The sequence below is a fragment of the Podarcis liolepis genome (genome assembly GCF_965112155.1).
Source record: "Podarcis liolepis genome assembly, chromosome: 2".
Lineage (NCBI taxonomy): Eukaryota > Metazoa > Chordata > Lepidosauria > Squamata > Lacertidae > Podarcis > Podarcis liolepis.
In genome coordinates this window covers 92853249-92875446 of record NC_139555.1, presented here as the reverse complement: position 1 = coordinate 92875446, position 22198 = coordinate 92853249, and the positions used below count along the sequence as shown (strand labels likewise).

Sequence of the window (22198 nt, the reverse complement as noted above, 5' to 3'; positions counted from 1 at the left end):
CACATCCCTGACAGCTACTCATCCTAATGGAGCGGTCTCCACTGTTTCTCAGATTTATGGCCTGAAGGAACTCCCTACATGTTCTCCTGAACTGATGAAGATACTGATCAGCTTTCACAAAACTAAATGGACTAGATCTTGGTTTATGCTTTTTCACATGTGGCTTTTGGATAATATGTAGTTTACAGCTGAGGTAGCCAAAGTGGTGCCTTCCAGATGGAAGTCCAGCATCCCTTACCATTGACCATGCTGGCTGGAGCTGATGGGAGTTGAAGTCAAATAACACCTGGAGGGCAGCACATTGGTTACTCCTGGCTTATAGAGAAAGAATGCAATCATTTATCTCTTCAGGTGACAACTCAGAAGTCTGTATTAGTTCTTTTCCATGCCAGAGATAAGCATGAACTGCAGTGGCTGCTAAAGTACTATCAAGGACTCTTGTCTTATGTCTCTGCCTTTTCCCTCCTTTCATGATACAGAGAGTTGAAGGGGACCTTTCTGACATGTACTCAGTTTCTTTATAAGCATCTGCTTTTAAGATAAAGATCTGGTTTGTAAGGCTGTAACCTTTCAGTGAAGGAACAAATTCTTATAAAAGGAAAGTGAGCTTCTTTCTCTCTGTTATTACTGTGGCATTTTCAGAGATTTTAAACAACGATTTAACCACTGATTGGAGAAATCCAGAATAGACTTTGTAACAGAAGCGCTACTGAAGATCTCTTGGGCATCAATAGCTATTGCCAACAACTGTTGCCTGAGGTATCTATAAAAATATTAGAGGCATTAAGATACCTTGGCTATCTGCTTTTTCTGTAGTTGGTTCCTGGTTTCCACTTTTCCTGTTCGATATTATTATAGCGGGAAAACAGAATAAATTCCTATGGTCCTGGCGCTATTCTGCTAGAGGACATGCTACTGTCAGGCTGACAGAGATGTACACTGAAATACAGCATGTGTAACTTAGGAACAACACCTTCTGTGGTATCAAGAGTGGCTGTGTAGTGCAGCAATAAGAACACAACCTTTCCAGAAAGGAGCTTTTATTGAGAGAACAAAATGTATGGGTTAACAATTGAAGAATATTCCAGAAATAGAAGATGTAAAGGGGAATGAGATAGCAATGAGTCAAAGGAGGCTGCTTGGTGATGCATATGGAGAAGGGGCTGCAGTAGTGGAAGCCAGAAAGGTGGCAGGGGTAGAGAAACAGGACAAATTAAACCTTGCCTTTTCTTCTACTGTCTTCAAACACATGGTGAACTGAAGATCCTTAGCATCAGGGTAAATTGTTATGAAGAGGTAGGAAGAGAAGAATGCAGCTATGCTTGTCCAGACAAGGATTGATTGAGAAAGGGGGCACAGAAATAAGCATCCGAAGTCAGGAGTTTTAAGGGCTGGTACTGTAGTGTCTGCAAACAGAAAGTATTTCATTATTTCCAGGTGAACAAAATATAGTTGTCTTTTCTTTTTTTACTCTAAGCAGGTGTGGTACTCTGCTGCTTGAGAGTGTTTGTTTGTTTGTTTATGTCCCGCCTTTTCCCCTGACAGGAGTCAAGGCATCTTACAGATACAAACAATAACCACTAAAAACACAGAAAAATGAATCATGAAAATATAATTAAACATTGATGGAATTAAAACTATATACATATGCATATATAAAGTATGTCTAAAATATACCCACAGTTGCAATAAAAACATCACAGCACCAGTAGTCAATTCTGAAAAGCCTGTTGGAACAAGAAAGTCTACACCTGCTGGCAGAAGGACAGCAAGGAGGGAGCCAGTGTAGCTTCACTAGGGAGAGAATTTCAGAGTCTGGGAGCAGCCACCAAGAAGGCCATTAAATGTGCCTGTGAGGGCGACAGGACCTAGAGAATGGCCTCCCTTGAAGATCTCAAAACCTGGGCAGGCTCGTTTGAGGGAATATGGTCTTTCAGATAGCCAGTTGATAGGTGATGCGTTGTTGCCCGTGACTCTGGTTTATCCACTTATCCCACAGGAAATCACCTTAGACTTTCTCAGATTTTTTTTTATCCAAGAAGAAACCCTCAGATCTGATTCAAAGAAATTTCTCTGTAGTGAACTTTCAGTGGCAACTCTACTCTGACTCTCGTTCTGTTTTGTTTAGGTTTGTAATGGTGACTGTTGATTCCCTTCTTCCATATCTGTTTTCGGCCAAGCATAATGGCAAAATTCTACTCAACTAATGTATATTCTGCTGCATTTATATTCTAGCCTGCCAGTGGTAGAATTACAGCTAAGGACCTTTCCCTTTTTAAAATTGTGTGTTCAGTTTCATTGTAGTAAATGCATTCCCACTTGACTAAGAATATTGCAGTACAGAAAAAAAACATCCTATTCCCATGCATAGTTGATCTGTTAGCAGGTGGAGAACATGTCCTGTATCTTAATAAACTTGTTTCTACTACGTGTTTCATCAAATTACTGAGTAGCTTTCCCATGATGCGTAGCAAGTAGCCTTTTGTCAACTTCTGTGAGCTGCTTTTGAGTGACACTGGTGTTAAATATCCCTTTTATCTGTTAAAAGCACATTAGAATTTAAAAACAAATGTTGAATGCTGTGGCTGTTAACAGAACTTGGTGTTTGTGGTTCAGCTTATGTTCTAACCTGTCCAAAACAAACATTTTTTATGATATGGAAAATGATTGCTGCATTGTAGAACTGCTGTGATAACACAAAAGGGTTAACTTCAAGGTGCTAAACTTTTAATTGTTCGTTTGCTTCAGTTTTCAGGCCTTTCTGAAAAATCAAAATGTTTTTCCCTCTGAAGTTGAGATACTCATTTTGCAGCCATAGGAATATCAATAGCTGTCTGCCACGTCTCTGTTGTCTGTTTTTTATTTGTTGCCATTTTTGTATAAATGTTCACATCACCAAATAAAATTATATCCTTTGTTTAGTATTGATAAACAAGGATAATACAGTGATACCTCGGGTTAAGTACTTAATTCGTTCTGGAGGTCTGTTCTTAACCTGAAACTGTTCTTAACCTGAAGCACCACTTTAGCTAATGGGGCCTGCTGCTGCTGCTGCTGCGCCGCCGGAGAACAATTTCTGTTCTCATCCTGAAGCAAAGTTATTAACCCAAGGTACTATTTCTGGGTTAGCGGAGTCTGTAACCTGAAGCGTATGTAACCTGAAGCGTATGTAACCCGAGGTACCACTGTAATAAAAAAATGAAATAGATTGTGTTGTCATATATACCACCTGTCCTAGAAGAGTTCAGTGTTATATTTGAATTCTATGTAGGGGATATAAGAGTCTTGATTTTTGTCCTACTGAGGTTGAAAGTCCAGAAGAGGGACATAATTCATTCCCTTGAATTTTTATTTTATTTTATTATTTCCCACCCTTTCCTCCTGCTGGAGGCCGGTGATTAATGTTAACCATAATCAAGGCTGTTCTTACCAAAGGATTTGGGGGAAAGACTATAGTTAAATATAGCTATTTTCACGCTTTGTTCCACATATTTATTCAATGCACAGAGCGGAGCAGAAAAACACCAGCTGGTTCTGCCCTCTCTTCCACACTTTAGGTGGAACAACAGGCTTTACACATCCACAGCTGTATATGTAGGCCCTGCACACTTGCAAAAGTCTAGGATGACGCATACAGTTGTACACGTGTAGGGCCAGCACATGGAGTCAGGGGCAGTCATCATAATTTCACATTTCCTTCCTCTGCATCCACATTTTGTTTTTTCTTGAGGCACAGGTATGATATGTTACGTAAATATCTTGTCTAAATCTTATGTACTTTGCCTGAAGCATCTACTTTTTTTAGAACAGAGAATTTTTATTATTTGAGAAAGCAAACAAATAATCTAGGTTTCCTAAGTATGAGAAAACTGACTTGGGTAAAACAGTTGTTTTCAGAAGTCTCTACCAGACTAGAGGAAGATCTAAGGATAAAAGCCATGGAGGACTATCTTTTTGTCTTTGTTTGTGTGGCTGTGTTTCGGCAGAAAAGATGCATCACTAAACATTCACTAGTCAGAAAAAAATAATGTTACAAAAATATAGCAGTGTCAAGCAGTAAATTTTTTAGCCGTTTCCCCTTCAACTTTACTGCACTTCCGGATTGATTTTCATTAGCATTTTCCTGCATTTGCTGACTTTGTACTCTCCTTCTAGAATAGATCTGTGTAGACCCACTTGTTGGGTAAGTTCTCCTTGTATGTCTCCAAATATTTTCATGGCTTGAATTAGGATTTCCAAGCAATGTAGTATACAGCAAGCACATCTTACGTGGGGGTTACATTCTGACGCTATTGCGTGGAACCAAAATAGTGTATAGACAAAACACATTGGGTGCATTGATGGGTGGGATTGCCCCCAGATGCCCAATTCTTTTCCTCCACCATTTTATTTGTTTTTTAATTGCCAAGCACGTAAAGCTGAATGCATAGAAATTAAATGTGTGTGAGTGTACTGTAGTTGCAAAAATCATCTAGGCATTGAGGAAAATGGAGACACAAATATGTCTTCAGTCTTTGTCCTTTGGTGTCCCTCCTATTAAGTTCTTTGTGGACAATATTTCTAAATTGTATTTCATGTGTAGCGCTCCCCTGAGTAGAGCAGCCATTGATGAATCAGGGGTAATTTGGAGGTTCCTGCTTGGGTGAAATTGGCATTTTTGTGGGAAACAAATGTTTTATCACATATATATCATATCGTATTTCTTATTGAGGATCAAGTTCAGGGCCCCATAAAAAACTTTTAGTTGATGTACCTTGTTGCTATCTGCTTCTCATTAGGATGGCCTGTTAAGGGTTTGACTGAAACGTTTAGTGGGCCAGATTGATAATAAATTGGACTTGAGTTTTGCTTAAAATAAAAATTCAAAGCAAAAAGCATTAGAGGTTCCTCTTTGAGCAAAGTATCCATGGAATTGTGGATGAAGTGTAAAAAACAACAACAACCATAATAAAGTTTTGCTAAGACTGGAACATTTCCTAGGGTGGTATCGCTATTCATGGGTTGTGTTCATTTGCACTGTAGCATCTGACATTTAAAGAGCAGAAAGTTTAGTTAAGGAGAAGTATCTAGAGTTTTATTACATGCAGTTTCAAGGTTTTTTTCTGCTATCAAGATGCCTGTTGTTTATTAAACATTAGAATATTGGCTTTTAAATAAATGAAATGTTGTCCTCATTAAATCTGTCAGGATGCCTGTATGAGGATAAAATAAGAGCCTTGGATGTAGTTCCTACAAACTAATTTTAATGGATGTATTGAAATTAATAGCCCAAAGTTAGTCATGTCCATTAATTTCAGTGGATGTACACTGAGTAAAAGTATTGTTGGACACAACCCAATGTGGCTTGTGAGAGCATATGAGAGATTTTGAAAAACCTGTGTCTGGGGTTTGGGGACCATGCTGTAGGCCATACCAGCTGGGGCTGTTAGGATTTGGATTTCCAACAATGACTCATGTCACAGATGGGAACTGAGCCAAATATACATTGAGTGAGATTAGCTATTGTGGCATAGTTTGAACCTTCCTTTCCTCTCCTGAAATGGTTGATGACAACAATAGAATTCAATTCTGTTGATATTTTGTCCAATATATGAGGCATCAAAACTTGACTTTTACATATTTACATGTGGTTTGGAATTTGTTTTAATTTTGCCTGCTTTTAATGAGGTAGCCTTTATCCCCAAATTCTGTCTCTGGTCTAATGTAAAGCCTATATTCGTCCCTCCTTATTATCGGGGGGTGGGGGGACCCCTGCAAGATTAAAAAATGAGGAAGTGTAGAAGTCTGTTAGGTGATATAAACCTTTGGTTTGCCAGGTTTTTATCTGGGGGTTTTGTGCTGTGTGATGTGGGTGATGTGCCAGGGGAATTAGTGGGGATGGGGTTGGGGACAGTTTACCTATTTCTGCTTTCCATGCTTTAAGCATAGTCTGTATGTACCTGTTTAGTGTTGTGGGAATTTTCCTTAGTTTGTTTGGGGGGAACAAATGAAACTGATCTGTAGAAAATGTAACTTGGGGAAAAAAAGACATTGCACATACTTTTGTAAACCAAGAAATCTTTAATAAAAATATGTTAAAAATGGGGGGGAAATGAGGCTATGGCTATGCACAGAAGCCATTTCATGTAATCTAAAAGGCTGAGGGAAAAAGACATGGATAGAGTAATAAAAAGGTATGCTCAACATGGGCACTAATAAAAGAAGAACTAAGCATCATTACAAGGTCAATGTAACTAAATTGGTATCTTCACTGTATTATAAGAAAGTAATGAGAAACACCTTCAGTCTCAAACAGAAGTCAATAGAAAATCAACAAACAAGAATCAGAGTCAACATGCTAGCATTCTGGAATAGCACACAAAAAGTCTTTTAAAAGAGGACAAACAACTTCCAGCAAACAGCAAAAGCAGCCATCCCCATTATTTTATCTCTCCGCAGCATGTTGGTGAAATAATGAAAGAAATACAGGTCAAACCAGCATTTTTTCAGGCATAAAATTGCACACAATTTAGGTTTATAGCACCAGATGGCCACAGAAGTGAAGCTAAATTGAGTGCTGCGTGAGGCAGGGAGAGAACAGGGAATCTGAAATGCAAGTTAAAGATAAGGTGGCAGACATTTCTCTCCCCAGACGTAATCACAGCAAAGCACCCTATTATCAACAGCATTAGGAACATTTTGAGATAACGGATAATGATTGAAATTATGCTAGAGATAATTGTTTTAGAAATGAAGATCCAAACGTGTGATCAACCTACTTCAGAAAGGTGAGTTCCAGACACTGATATAAGACCTAAACTGCTATTTCAACACATCATACAACAATATAGTGAAATAATAGATAAGTGATTAACTATGCATTGCACTTAACATCTAACATAGCACTCAGAGTGTAATCGCCCTAATTTGCAATTGTAAATCTCTTGTTATCAATTAATTTACACTGCACAAGTAACCATCTGATTATCTTCTTACATACCAGTATTTACACAGTAATTAAATTGTAACTAATTAGCATGTAATTGCACATACTTATTTGTACCTTGTAAAGTGAATGATGTATTTAAACATAGTTGAAATACTTGCAATTAAGAAAACATGAATACTTTTCATGTCACATAATTATGCATATGACTGAACAGTCTCCCAAGTGATTTGTCTGGGAGTGGGGTGCACTGATTGTCTCAGTTGGCCTTATGAATATAATTTTGAAGGAGTGTGCCCTTTCTTTACTTTTGTAGCTTAATACTTTTTAAACTACCCAGAGTTAGGAGTACCAATAAGTAATCAAAGTATGCTTATTTTCAAGTTATACCTTCATGCCACTTTAAAATGTTCCTCCAAATTTTACTCAGAATTAGAACTTACAGATGAGAGTCCTATTGGAGTCATCTGAAGCCATCTGAAGCAGTAAGATAATAACCTTAACACCTGGCATGGACAGATGCACACTGCAAAGTAACCATAACCAAAAGACTACCCTATTAAGATGCTTTTGGAGGATATGCTGTATGAATGTCATCAAGGGCAATGATGTGTGATTTGTCCAGTCATTTATAACTCAAGTTTTATTTTTATGTTTCTTACCTTTCCAACAGTGTGAATTGCTCTGTAGAAAGGTTTTGACTTTAGAACAAAACTCTTATTCTCCTACATTTGAGCAAAAATGAAACACTTGAATCTATTGGTTCCGGGTCCTACCCTTCGAATCAGAAGAAAATAAGTTTGCTCCACCTTCCACGTATATACTTGAAGATGGCTATCATATCTCCTCTCAGCCTTCCATTTTCCAGGCTAAACATACCCAACTCCATCAACTGTTCCTCATAAGACTTGGTTTCCAACAACAGGTTTGGTTCAAACAACAACGGGCCCAGAAAAGAACCCTGCAGTACCCCACTTGTCACTTTTCCCCAGGATGATGAGAAACTATTTGTGAGCACTCTTTGATTCTCCAGAGGTTTTGTTTTATTGAGGACAACATTTGCCCACCACCAGTCCGCATGGACATGTTTCTCTGTGTTGCATTACTCCAGAGGTTTGACTTCTGCAATGGCCGATTTTCCTCCTCCCTCGGGGCACCCCACCTGCATTGCTGTTTCAGGACAGCCCACTCTGCTCTGTCAATAAATTCTTCATCTTGCCCAATAGCTGGAAGAGTGAATAGGTGGACCTCATGTTGCTGTATCTTCTCTTCCAGCAAGGCAAACAGCTTGCACTTGCTAAAGGTGTAGTTTTGTGCATTCTCAGACAGGAAGGCAAACATGGCACAGCAGCTCCTTCACTGTCCTTGTCTCTTGGTTCTATGTCCACTGTAAGACAGCACTCCTGACCTCCATCTCAAACTGCCTCAGTAAAACTCTGTTTACAAGTCCTAGTCACAAGCTTCCAGAGCCTGCAAACAGCCAAACAGAACTGCTACTGGCTGCTAACTTGATGATGGTGGCCGGGAAGATTGGGCTCCAAAGCCCAGAAGCCCAAGGTTGTAACCTGTTCTGGAATCCGTATGGTAAAGGGCCAGTAAAAGTCAAACAAACAAAGCAGACACATAAATAAGTAAAACAAGCAGGACATGAGTGCAAGAGCACTCTTTCCCCTGCTGGAAAAGATTTAGAGGTGTAACATAAATGTACTTGACACCGAGAAAGCAAACTTGCATTGCCTCCCCACTTAAAAAAAGCAAAACAAAAACTACCTAAGATTGGCATGCCATGTTAATTATACATTGTTATAAGTGGTGTAGTTGATTTATTCTATGCAAATAAGGAAAGAATCACTTAATCAGCAGTTCAAACACAGTATGTGTATCAACTGAAAGCAAAGCAAATTGCAATGTGTTTTATTTCAAGCTGAAAGGTAATGAATATGCTGGAGTGTCATAGTATGAACTATATTTTTAAGTAATCATTTATTTTCACTGACAGGTGCACTCCTCTTGCATTTACCTAAGAAAGCTGCTTCCCAGCATATTTTTTCATATATATCCTGTATCTTTATTTTTAATACATTGGAGTGCACAGATGATTCTCTCTAGAGCATATGAAAAGCATACATTAAATAGGAAGGAAAAAATAAGGTCGAACAACTAATATCCTTGGCTTTTAAATAAGCCTGTAAATCATGCTTTTTTCTTTACTTCTGACAATTGTTGCAAATAGGTCGGATATCTAAGGATGATATTGTCAATACAAAGCCAGGAAGGTCAGTGTTCATTTCATTTGTAAAGCTAATTACATCAAACAAATTTCATTTTCAAACCCCCAAATCAATTGATGTGTAAAAATCTGTTCCCTAATGATGGATACATTCAGTTTGTTATCATCTTGTAACGTTTTGAGATTCAATTTTCACTTTTATGGAAGTGGTGAGCAAATTGCTTTTGCTTGTTTTACTATACAGTATTCAACTAATCCCAACACTAGGTATTTCCCCAACAGAAAAAAATGATACTTTCAAACTGTTTATTCCAGAATTAGAAGCACTCATGTAAACTCTCATTCAGTTACATAGAATTGTGTACTAACTACAACAGAGTATCGGCTTTAAGGTACAGTAGGCTCACAATGTGTGGGGGCTACCTTCCGGGAGTGTGGATAAAGGTGAAATTGCCTATACAGTAGTCAGAACCAGCCTGGAACTCCCCCACCCAACCCTGCCCATGCAACCATCCTGACCTTTCTGAAGCTGGTGTGCTGAGCAGGTCTCCCTCCCACTCCTGCAAGATGGAGAGCTTTTAAGCTTTGCACCTTGCTTAATAGGCTCTACGAGACTTTCAAGAATCTGGGCTGTCCAAAATCTTGTGAAAGCCCCTCAGAGCCTATGTGTTACCTTCCCACAGCCTGGTAAGCATATGTGTTTAACTTATGCGATCGCACCTGGCTGGCTACCAAGCACTTAGAGCTGCAATAGTGAACACAGAATGCACAAGTTGTGAGTTGACTGTGCCCTGATCAGATATCTTACTTTTTTTCCTTGGTGGGCAGTGAACTGCTATAACTGTGAATTGACTTCATTTTACCAGCACAAAAAATAACTTACAGCACCACAGTTAGTACATAGTGCTTGCTATTTCCCCATCCTCAGACCTTGCTAATTTGTACACATGTGCCACCCTGTAGCTTTGATTACAGCATCATATTCTGCACCAAAGTATTGGAAGAAGCCCTGCCTTGTATGCCCTGGATTTCATCCAGTACTAGTCCTACTTAGGGCAGAACCATTGAAGTTAATTGAGATGACTAATTTAAATCCACTAGTTTCAATGGGTGTACTCTTGAGTAGGACTTAGTTGGATACAACCCACTTTGTTGTATGAGTGCACGATAGCAGTTGTTCATATTCTTAGCTAAGGTACTAAAATCAACCAGTCTTGCTTCCAATAAATTTATTTAGGAAAAGCATCTGGACACTGCAAGTTCATACTGATTTCTATTACAGAACAAATCACCCCAAACTATTCCCCTTTAAGCCTTGAAAGTTGGCTTGTGGAACACCTTCCTTCATCAGAGAGATTACACTTACCAGACATGTTTCGACTGATGTCAGACATTGTTTGTATGGAAAGGAAGTGAATATGCCTAAAATGTGTATAGAATAGATTTTAAGTTTCAGGTTTTCAAAAGTGTCTCACTCTCCAGTTTAGCTGTCATCACCAATCTATTGTGTTAATGACAGTGAATGAATTCATGAATAGGAGTGGAGCCTGTGATCCAAATATTGTATGACAAAAAGCTGTGATGTACTTTATAATTTATCAAGTACAGCTGGAAGATGAGTTTTGGACAAAATCACTGTTTCCCTGCACAAGAGAGTCAGCTTTCCTCTTACTGGCCCATGTGGACTTAGGATGGGAGGGATCGGCCCTGTCAAGATCACAGTTTCATCTTCTGGTAGTGGAAAGGGGTGGAATGGAATGAAACTATAGTACCACACACTTTTTATATAGTTCACTTTAGTAGGATTCACCATTAGTAGCCCTGAAATTGTAACATCACTAACATAATCATATTATTAGACATACTTTATATTAAATATTACTACTTGATGCTTATTTTCCAGTATGCCCAGTTAGTTCACTGGATTCAAATACATCCTAAGTTTTCTATATCAGGGGTTCCCAAACTGTGGTCTTTACATTGGTAATCTTCACATTCTAGTTTTTGTATAAAGAAATCTACATCCTCCACTTTCAAGCAAACCATGGTTTCTGATAGAGACTTCAGCCCAGGATCACTATCTTAATGTGGGTTTTCTTCATCATCATCCATTTGTTCCCTTCATATAATCTCATATCAGAAACTCTGGTTTTGAATGGTTTGCAAATACATTCAATTACCTTGAAGTATTGCTCAGGACCGCCTCTCTCCACATGAACCTACCTGGGACCCTGAGAGCATCTTCTGAGGCCTTTCTTTATGTTCCTCTTACATAACAGGTCTGGAGAGTGGCAACATGAGAACGGGCCTTCTCTGTAGTGGCTCTCCATTTGTGGAATGCTCTCCCCAGAGAGGTTCCGCTGGCGCCTTCATTATGCACCTTTAGGCGCCAGGAGAAAATGTTCCTCTTTAACTACACCTTTGGCTGATTGAGATCCGATACCCTTTTGAAATATGTTGTAGAAGGGGGAAATGTTGGGTTGTTGGTTTTTTTGTAATGTATATTATGTTTTTTATACCTGTTTTTTTATGTTGTGAACTGCCCTGAGATCTATGGTTATAGGGTAGTATACAAATTTAATAAATACTAATAATAAAAATAATAATTCAGAATAAACTGGTGACTTCATGTTTGAGCCCTTTATGGTGCTAGAGTTCTCATCCTGTTCAACTGGATGCCTGTCGGAAGCTCACAAGCAGGATCTGAGTGCACTTACTGGTATAGAACAGGTTTTTCTTTGTAGACAGGATTCTTGAAAACCTCCTACACATTTTATTATGCCTTTAGCGAAAATTGCTTTATGCAAAAACATTTTCTGTTTGATAGACAGTTCTAGTACCAAGTCAAAATGGATAGCGATGGAATCCCCCATGGCTTTTGAGATTGCTAACATATACACAGAACAATTGGAAGATACATTTATGGAGTGGAGTCCACATTTCCCCCCTCCCTCCATGAAGTGTTTCCTAATTGATGTTCACGCTATTTCATATGAAATGGGGACCTTTCTTTGGGTACAGCTGAGAGAACAAACCTCAGTTCTGATGGGCAGAGTCATATTAAAAGAATGTCACTCGTATCTTTGAATCCAATGTCATACTACTGTTCTTGACATTTACAGAAGGCTACGGAAATTTCTGAGAAGCTTATAGCTTCACACAGTCTTACTGTAATGCATTATATACTGTTGTATAGGAGAGCATTATGTTTGTTTCACGGTAATTTCATAGTTATGACTCCCAGCGTGATCTCTGCTTGTGAAAGATGCAAGCACTTCAGTTGACGGAAGCTGACATACACTTGTTTTAAAGTGAAATTGCTTTGGACTTGCTGAGTACTGGGTGTTAACATAGTTTAAATGCATTAGATTTTAAGTGTAGAAATATGGTTTCTGTGTGGCCTGTAAGGATATAAGAACAATAAACACCTCAAATGTGTATCTACAACAGTGGCACATACTGTACTTCAAAGAAAGATGGGTGAATTAATTTTTCAGTGCAGTGGAATTAAAAAACCCTCATCTTTCCTTATAGCTGATCCTTCTAAAGAGAGAAAAAAGCCTATAAGCTTCAATCCAGGCTTTTTTTTGGTTTTGAAAAGTCTAATGGTTTGTATATTTATTCTTGTTCAAACACACATCTGCAGGCACAGACAAATATTACTAAAGTAACAAAATCAAAGCGGACAAAATTCACTAATAAAATCACAACAAACTTACATTTTTAGTAGTGCTATTAGCCATGAACACCATATGTAATGGAACTTCTCAAATTAATGTGATGAAAGGGTAAAAAACTAGAAATAGTGAATAAGTGAGCGATGGGAATAGAGTTTTCAAAGCTATGAATGCTTAAAAACCTATTTTTTGTGATTTTAGCTTTATTTTGTACACATAGCATCTTTTAGTGATTCCCACACAAATCTGGGATGATGGAAGGGCCTAATAGGTTTTGGGAACTATGGATATTCAGTGAACTGCACAACTATATTATGTGCCCAATAATGTTTTCAGGTTTTGGTGTTAGAATAGCAGTGGACCCTTCTTCCTGGATGCCTGCTTTGCAAAATACTTTTGAACCTGCAGATGTGTTCAAAAATAGTTTGTAGCATGTCTGGAGGTTCCAGTATTTGGGTTCTTGAGCAGAAGGTCTGTTGCTGGAGGTCCTCCCTGAATTTGACATGGTGCCTTCCAGTAGTGCTCCACCAGTAATGGGGCCAAAACTGGAGCATTCCGGGGAGATGTCTGGGTGGCCAGGGACCCATGTAATCCTCAGCTCCCTTGTGGGAAACTACTGCAGCTTCAGAGCTGGCACAATTAATTCCCTCCCATTGGAAGCAGTGGGAAGGGGAAAAAATGGTTGTCTCCTGCACCTTCTGCCTTAGCCAGTGCTGGCAGGGTTTAGGAAACGAAGGTTGCTGTTCTGCAGATTACCCTAAACTGCTAAGATTTCTTTGTGGTTGTCTGTGCAAAGGGGGAAAGGGAGAAATCCCACTGGGCATTCGCAAAGCCTTGGACCTCAGTTCCAGATTGCAGCCTGCATGTGATACTTTGGGTAGATCATCAAGACAACATTGTCTTGGGCTGCCATACGTCCGGATTTCAAAGGTGGAATTGACGTCTGGGGGGATTTCCAAAAGGCGTCTCTTTGTCCTGGATCTTAGGAAAGTCAATTGAAAAATTGACAACTTTGAAAGCTCAAGCTCAAAGCTCACCAACTTTCAGGTTTTCCTTAAAAATCCTCAACAATTTTGGTAGCGTCTTGGTTTTTACTTTTTGAAATATGGCAACCCTAGCTTTGTCTTTAGCTTGCTTTATAAACTGCTTGACAACAATCAGTCCTCATAACATTGGTTCATATGAACATATGTGTTCAAATGAATTGCCTCCAGTAGTATGAACCTTTATCAAAATCTACATAGCTATTACACAAAATCTCAAATATTTGCCTTCTTGAGCCCTCGTTATGTACAGATTTGGGTAAAGCTCAGTCTGTGTCTCTCGAAGCCTCGGTGTTATTCCCATTCTGAGAGGCCTCAATTCCACACACTTCAGATCAAGCCATAATGCTTGAGCTGGAAGAAAACTCTTCCCTCCAGCTAATCTGAATGAAAGCTACAACAGCGCAGAGAATAAAAGATGTGGCACTAATACTGCAGAAACAGGGCTGCTGCTCTCTCTTGGAGTTTATGAACATGACTCACAAGTGCTGGCTAAGATATGTCAAAATTGGTCTCCAGGTTAGTCTAATTATATGTGCGTAGTACATACTTGTTATGATGGAGCTGTAACCCTTCCATTCTGAAACAGTAACACATAATTCTACCTCCAAAATTATAGCTAGCAAAATTGTTAAATAAGCTAGGAAGTAAGTGAGTAGACTAATGAATCCAGTAGGAGCTTTACTTCAAGGTTCAATTAAAGGCAAGGAATAGGATATTCTTTTCTTTCTATTTTTTGCAGGGGAAGAGAATAGCTTCTAAACATACTTTGGTAGTTCTATATAGCTACTTATTTTTTGCTATGCACGTTGGGTTGCATTCTCATGGCAGTTTATTCATTTCCTCAATGTTTCTCTGTTAATTTCTTTCTTATATTTGAGCTTTCACACGAGCTAAATGCACTTCCAGAGATATAACAAAATATAGCTCATACCATTTGTTCCCAGAAAAAAATAATCTGCTTGTAAATAACATGTTCCTTTGCTACTACATCTTTACTTGCTCCACATCACATATTGCATTAGGTATAGGGTAGGTGTGTCAGCTGGGCCAAATGTCGTGCACAGGTGATGTGCTGCCAGGCTGCCAGAAAAGCCCTTCTGTCTGTTGTCCCATGCTGTAAACAGAAACAGACACACTGCTTCTCAGTAATTAACTTTATTGCTCAGTAGCCAAGGAGTCAGCACATGACACATCCATCGGATAAGCAAGTCAGTTGCAGAAGCTAAAGTCCCTCTTCATCCCTTATTTATACCACCCTCCTTGCATTTTTCTTTTTTCTTTTTGCTGTGACTCGGCTTTTATTAATTGTTCTAGCCTTTTCTCAACCCTTTGTTCCTGCGCTGAGAGCGAGGGAGGGGAAGGAACCAAATCAGGACTGTATTGTAGAGCAGGAGGCACAGCCCTTGCGCCTTCTCTATCAGCGTCTGTGGATACTACAAGCCTCTCCCCTTCACCCAGTGGCGTAGCTAGCCAATCAGGTGCCTGGTGCGGGTGTGTGTCCTGTAGCCGGGAGCAGGGCCCATGGGGGCGAGGTAATCTGCGCCCGTGGGGGTGGGGAGATCAGCCTGTGGGAGCGGGGCGAGCTGCCCATGGGGGCGGGGCGAGCCTCTCCGACGCCTCCCCTTCAGCTTTAGGAAGGCTGAGGGAGAGGCAGTAGGCAGACGCAAGTCCCACACTGACATTTCAGGCAGTGCGAAACCTGCAGGCACCTAAGCCACCACGTCACTCCTCAAAAGTTCTGTGAAACCATTTTTTATTTAAAAAACTCATTTTGTCACACACACCCCTCAGTGATGACACCCTGCTTTTAGAAATGGAAACCTGCTTTTAGAAGTGGAAAGGGCCCACCTCCCTTTTAAGTAGACAGTATGTAACTAGAGAACATGAACTCCTTAATACGAAGAAATTATCCAGTCTTGTTTTTTTTGCAACTCCTCCCTAGCAGCTCTTCATAAAAATATTGTCCCTGCTCCACCCACCCACCAACCAACCAACCAACCAACCAACCAGCCAGCCAGCCAACCAACCAAAACCACATTACCCTTTGCTTTTAGGCAAGCTCTCTCCTCTGTATCCACTCATAGCTAGACTGTGAAGAGCTGTATTTAAGTGGGAAAGCATCTGTTTTGCATGATGAAGATTCCAAGGTTCAAACCCTGGCATCTCCAAATGGGGCTGAGAGTGGCCCCTGCCTGAAATCGTGGAAAAGCCACTGTCAGTCATTGTAGACAGTACCAAGTCAGATGGTCCAATACTCTGACTTGGTATAAGCTAGCATTCTGTGTTCCTATGTGTTCATTCTGGTACGCCCAACAATCCATTCTCAATAGCTAGGAAGAAAGCACAGTGAACACAATGATTTCCTCTGCCAGAGTACAATCCCGGTTTTGTCATACCTGCTTCTTGGCAACATCTGCATTCTTCACAAAATAGCCCAGTGGGGAGCTTAGGAGCAGTTGGTATAAAACCTATATTTATATCTTTTATCTTAAGCAGGGGATTGGGGAAAGAGGCCAGTGATCTCTAGACAGTGCTTTATTTCTGACAGAATGCCATCACTCCCCGCTCCACAATTGGCAGCCATTGTGTGCCATGACACTTTTATCTAGATGTAAGTACTGACACCTTGTTTCTTACCAAAAAAGCACTGGATCAAGCTAATTGTTCACCTGCAGGTGCTGGTGCAAGTCCATGGAAATGTGGGGCGAGGGATGAAGAAGAACTCTAGAATATGAGAGGCAAGTGCGAAGGAGCAGAACAGGATATGCATTCAAGTGGGAACTGAAGGAGTTTGAAAATGGCGTTGCAGTTTCCTGCTCTGTATGGTTTAGGTGTTCTTCTCTTTGCATATGGAGAGAGGCAGATTGGCTGTTCTCTGTGGCTTTGTCTTGGGGTGTCAGAGAATTCCACCAGAAACAGGAATGGAAATTGCTAATATTTGCTTAAGTCCAGAGAAGTAATCAATCCAGTGAATGTGATTGTTGTTTTCATTCCACAGATGGTACCTAATTGATTAATTCCCGCCTCCCTTGTCATTATGTTTCCCTTGCATTAAAATAATGGAGTTGAATAACATAATTAATTCTATAAAAACACTTAAGAAATAGGTTAGTTTGAGAAATAGTGACTGGCTGACATGACTGACATGAGATGTGAACCTTGGTGTCATCAGTCCAAGTCTCACTAACCACTATGCTCTACTGGTTTTCCAGTGATTTAATTGCACAGAAATGGTTAACTAGAAGTGTTTGTGAATATAAAAAAATCTCCTTTTTGGAATTTTAGATTTTGTCTCCAGATTTTATGTCCCCCCCCCAAAAAAAAATAGTTCCCTCAAGCTGTTTGTTCTACTCCTGGATCCACTACTGTAACTTCATAATATTAGGAAATGGACAAAAAGGATCACAATACATTTATTGAAATGGAATAATACAATGTAGGAACACTTCATGGAACAGTCTTTCTGTTTCATGCAGCTACATGATCTGTCAAGGGAGTCATTCTAAATCTTCTATCTGGCCACTTGATGGAGGCAACAGCTTAAATACCTTGATCCGTTTTTTAAGTTGATGCTCGAGGTAGTTGATTAGATGCTGATTTGTACTGTAGTTTTGTGAGTTGTGTTTGTAGTCTCCATGTTGTGTGTCTGATGAACTTTATGTGTTATAAACATACACAGCGAAAACCATTTGCTGGAATAACAATTACAACCCATCATTACTGCTAAACACTGAACTAAGATCTATTCGGCTATATCCTAAAATGAGAAGTTTAGTAGAATGCAAATATTCTTAAGTGCTTCATATTTTAACATTTACCGAGGTAGCAGCATGATTTTAAAGTAAAAAAGAAAATGGACATGGGTAAAAGCAGTGTATATCTTCTTTAAAAAGTAAAATAAAATCTTAGTTCTCAATTCAGGTACGTAGCCGTGTTGGTCTGACACAGTCAAAATAAATAGAAAAATATAAAAAATTGTCCAGTAGCACCTTAGAGATCAACTAAGTTTGTTCTGGGTATAAGCTTTTGTGTGTATCTGAAGACGTGTGCATGCAGAACAAACTTAATTGGTTTCTAATGTGCTACTAGACAGTTTTTTTAATTTTTTAATTTATTTCGACTTAGTTCTCCAGTTTTGATTAAAATCACACTTATTCCTGTGGTACCAACTTCATGACCACCCACTTTTCATATTCACTGCATCCTAAGCGGCAACTTCTTTTTTGTAGTAATTCCATCCCAGTTTCCATGAAAGGCACCAAAATCCAGCATAAAGGCTCTCCTGACAATCACTTTTGGCTTTTAAATCCAGAATTTGGACCCAGTCATTTTGACCCCGGCCATTTTAAGGGAAACACATGCTGAGATTCTTTGTGCAGCTGGAGACTGTTAGTTCCAGCTTTGAGACTGCTGACTTTGGCACGCTGAGAGCATCTGGGCAAACAAGAGAAGCGGAAGGTTCCAGAGGGGCTTGGCAGGCTGAAAAGAGCTTGTCCTGCCCAAAGTCAGTTTTGGACAGCTGGGTGTTGAGTCCAGGCTGCCGAATGATGAGGTTCAAATAGCTACAGGTGGAATAGCTGAACTCAGAGCATTGAGAGCTGTGCACACAGGAGGCCTGAGAGTAGCGCATAGCTGTCAAGAGCTGCTCAAGAGAGAATAAAGAGGTAACTCAAGTAGAAGGAAGGAAGCAGTGATTCATAGAGTGGAATAATCCAGGGGAGTGCTCGGTTTGGCATTTTTTGTTTTTAATTCATGATTTTGCTATGCTAAATTAGCCCTGTGCATTTAGATAAATATTCAGATCCCTTTTGTGTACAGGAGGAATATTCGGAGGAAAGCTAATTCTTGTAAGAATAGCGTAATGTTTCTAAGCAACAGAAACATTACTCTTGCTCAATTTTATAATTTGTATTGATTCATAATAGCACCTCCAAACAATTTTAAGGGAAATGGATCAGTCTGCTTATATTCACTGTTATTAAAATTGAAGACTGAATCTAATTAGTAAAATAACTTTTTTTAATCAATACACATGGTAACATTACATATATGTTCTTACAGGTGATGGTGAACTGAAACAGGACTCTGTATCATGCCTTGAAGTAAGTAGAGTTTGTATCTTAGTGTTGTTGCTTATTCTGTCGCATCATAATGATTTATCTCTTAATATTTTGTCCCAAGCTTCTGAAAAATGGCAACTTGTGATGACAGATGGGTCTGTACAAATGCTTGTTTATTTTCATCTGAGGCAAGATCAGGGAAGAGGGGCTGTTCACACGATAAGTTCTGAAAAAAACAACACTTTAACCTATCATTTGTTCAGACTTACAATGTGAGATTCAGAATTTGAACTGAGTTGAATTAGAGGTTGGCAGTCACTGAGTGAATCAGAAGTTCTGGACAGATTCACATAGACCCTACTTGGTACCTTAGGTTGAAAGCATTGGGAGTGTGGAGCAATCTGAGAGAATAATTCCTTAGATATACTTTCGAGTTAAATTCATTTTTTTATTTTTTTGTTTTGTTAAAGTTTATGAAATCTGTACGTTTTGGGGGAAAGCACAGTTTTGAAATACTGTGACTTCAGAATAGGCATGATCCAATCCAGAAAGTTGTTTTGAAGTAGTTCAGTATGTAGAGCACATTCTTTTTTTTTTTGCACTCAACAATACATTTACAAACAGTAAAATGCCTAAAAATAAGAGGAAATATGTTGGGCCTGTTGTTTGAAGGCCAATTCTTTGCTAAAAGACGAGCTTCCTTATATCAATCATAGTCTATTGAAGGAGGTTATGCCATTGCAGTATTGGTACAGCTCGGATTACATTCTTGGTCCTAATTGGTATAAGTGTGGGTCCTCTACTAAGTGATAGAGCACTTGCTTTACATGCAGAATGTCCAAAGTTCAGTCTCTGGGATCTCCAGGTAGGTCTAGAAGAGCCCCTGCCAGTCAGTGTAGATGATAATGAGGAAGATGGGTCAACAGTCTGAATCAGTATAAGGCAGCTTTCTGTGTTCCTCGCTTGTATAAACTGTTATTGTGTCAAATCAGTTCCATGATTTCTCAATGAAATTAAGTAAACTTTGATTTCACGTGAAGATAATTTTACCTTTGAGTTACACTAAGATGCTTGAATCCTAACTACCTTGCTCATTCCCTAATGTGGTCCCTATGTCCCCTGAGAGACAGGTGACACTTGAGAAATGTGTGGGATTGCTGCTGAAGAGTAAAGTTGGGTGGAAGATGCAGAACCCACCCTTGTGCAACTATATATGTCATCTTCATGCACTAATATCTGTTCGAATCCTGTTCTTTGCAGATTTGCAGATTATTTAGATGTGAGGGAGAGATGCATGAGTGAATTGTATTTCCTGTTGTTGTGCAGCTGATGTCATGATCACAAAGGATGCTGAATAAGGGAAGTTATAGACTCCGCATAAAAATCTAACGAGCAGTTTATGTGCTACAGTAGTTTATAAAGACATACAGAATTGCTGAGCTTGAAGTTCTATATGGGACGAACTAAAGTGTTGAAACCACGGCTGCTACAACTTTATTGTTGTTACTAAAAAAAAAAAATTTTTAGAATAAGTATGATAAATCCTTGAAAGTAGTTTTTATTGCACCAACTCTTTTTGAAGGAACTCTTGTCTGCAGCAACGTGCCAGGCTACTTCTGTATTCTGCGCAGTCTACAAAGTCTTCACAATCATCTTTTGAAAGCTAATATGTAGGGGATTTTGAAATTTTGAAATCAATTAATAATCTACTGAATCATTTCCCCAGTGCTGTTCTTTTACTCTCAGATTTTATTACTCTGTCTCTACTGAGTGGTTGCAGACGAGCAGATCATTAAAATATTTATTTTGTCAATTGTTCTCCTTTTTCCAGATTTGAATTATTCATATGTTTCTCTTGGGTTGCTAGCATGTTGCTGAGAATGCTAATTGACCTTATTTTATTGTTTGAAATAATAAGAGAATTGAAGACATTTTTTTCTGAACCGGACGATTCAGTTTCAACTCAACATGTCTTTTCCAAAACATTTCCCCACTTCTTTCTATTTCCCTCTTCTGTTGTGCATTGTTTAGACAGTTTTCAATTTCCAAATATGCAGAAAGGATTTTTATATTTAATGCAGGATTTTTAGATTCTCTTCTAAGAAGTGCAGTGCTGGGAATTCTACAGTTAATGCTGGATGCAGTGTTTTGGCACACTGAGAACTCTTCATATGCATTATCTCAGTAATCCTTTCAGTTGACCTACAAGTTAGATCAGTATTATTATCCCCATATTGCTTTGGGTGGCTGAATGTCATCTAGCACGTTCATAGCACAAATGTAAATTTTGAACTGGGAAATTTTCACAGCTCATATTGTAACACTTATCTATCTGCCTGTCTGTCTGTCTGTCTATCTTATCTAATGTTCACCCTGCTTTTCAAATGAAAGAGGGCCCCAGATTGGCTTATAAATATCAGTAATAAGATAGTCCCTGCTCATAGGCTTATAATCTACATGACACAAAAGGAAAAGCAATTTGGAGGGAGAAAAGGCAGATTTCAGAACTAGTTATTAGTTAATGTTTTAAAAGGGATCCAGGTTGGTTGTTCCGGGAGAGTTTGTACAAATCATCATTAAATATAGAATCACCAAGCGTACAGAAGAACAAGTCTTGCTGAAGAAGAAAACAGCATGGTGTCTGCAAGAATAAGCACAATAGAGTTCTTTGAATGTCAATCAACATATAGATAAAGGGGATCCAGTCAACACTGTGTGCTTAGACTTTTAAAAAACAATTTGATGAAGGCTTGCAACTTTTAAGGAAAGTTACTTCCTGAAATGATTACCTGTTTCAGTAATGACCGCTCCCCGCTTAAAACGGGGGACGCCCTTTGCGTGGACGCATGCAGCCCTAGATCTGGAGCGGCCCCATCAGCATAGGCTTGGCTTTGCCTTCCCTCAGGTGGGATACCTGGAGGTCTCCGCCTACCTCAGTCAGATGTCCAATCCCACCTGGGGGAAGCGTTGCCAAGGAGACCAGGCCAAGTAGGGGAGGGATTACCTGCCCACACAATAGAGGGAGGATCTTACCTGGGAATCCTCACTTGGCTCCAGGCGGCGATACCAGGGTTCCCCGTTAAAGGGGTTTCTGAAGGGAGGCTTTGACCGTACGCCGAAAGGTCGTCAGTGCTCTTCCCTGCGGCGGCGGTGTAACGGGGGCGGCTATCTCTGCTTGAACATATGTTCTCCAGAGCTGGCCCATTCCCCCCCCCCACTGGATAACTCTGAAGCTCCCTAGGTCCCCGGCTGGGGACTGG

General features: G+C 39.5%; 1 protein-coding gene across 8 annotated transcripts in view; it reads left to right on the top strand.

The window, feature by feature from the left end:
* LOC310701096 (contactin-4) overlaps window positions 1-22198 on the top strand; it is a 497831-nt gene that overhangs the window by 30589 nt on the left and 445044 nt on the right. For 6 of the 8 annotated variants that reach the window (XM_083491346.1, XM_083491358.1, XM_083491356.1 and 3 more), the window contains exon 2: window positions 18940-18980. The exons of the other annotated variants lie outside the window; for them this stretch is intronic. The gene's annotated coding sequence lies outside the window, so the exon portion shown is untranslated. The remainder of the gene's footprint in view (window positions 1-18939; window positions 18981-22198) is intronic. 8 annotated transcript variants of the gene reach the window in all.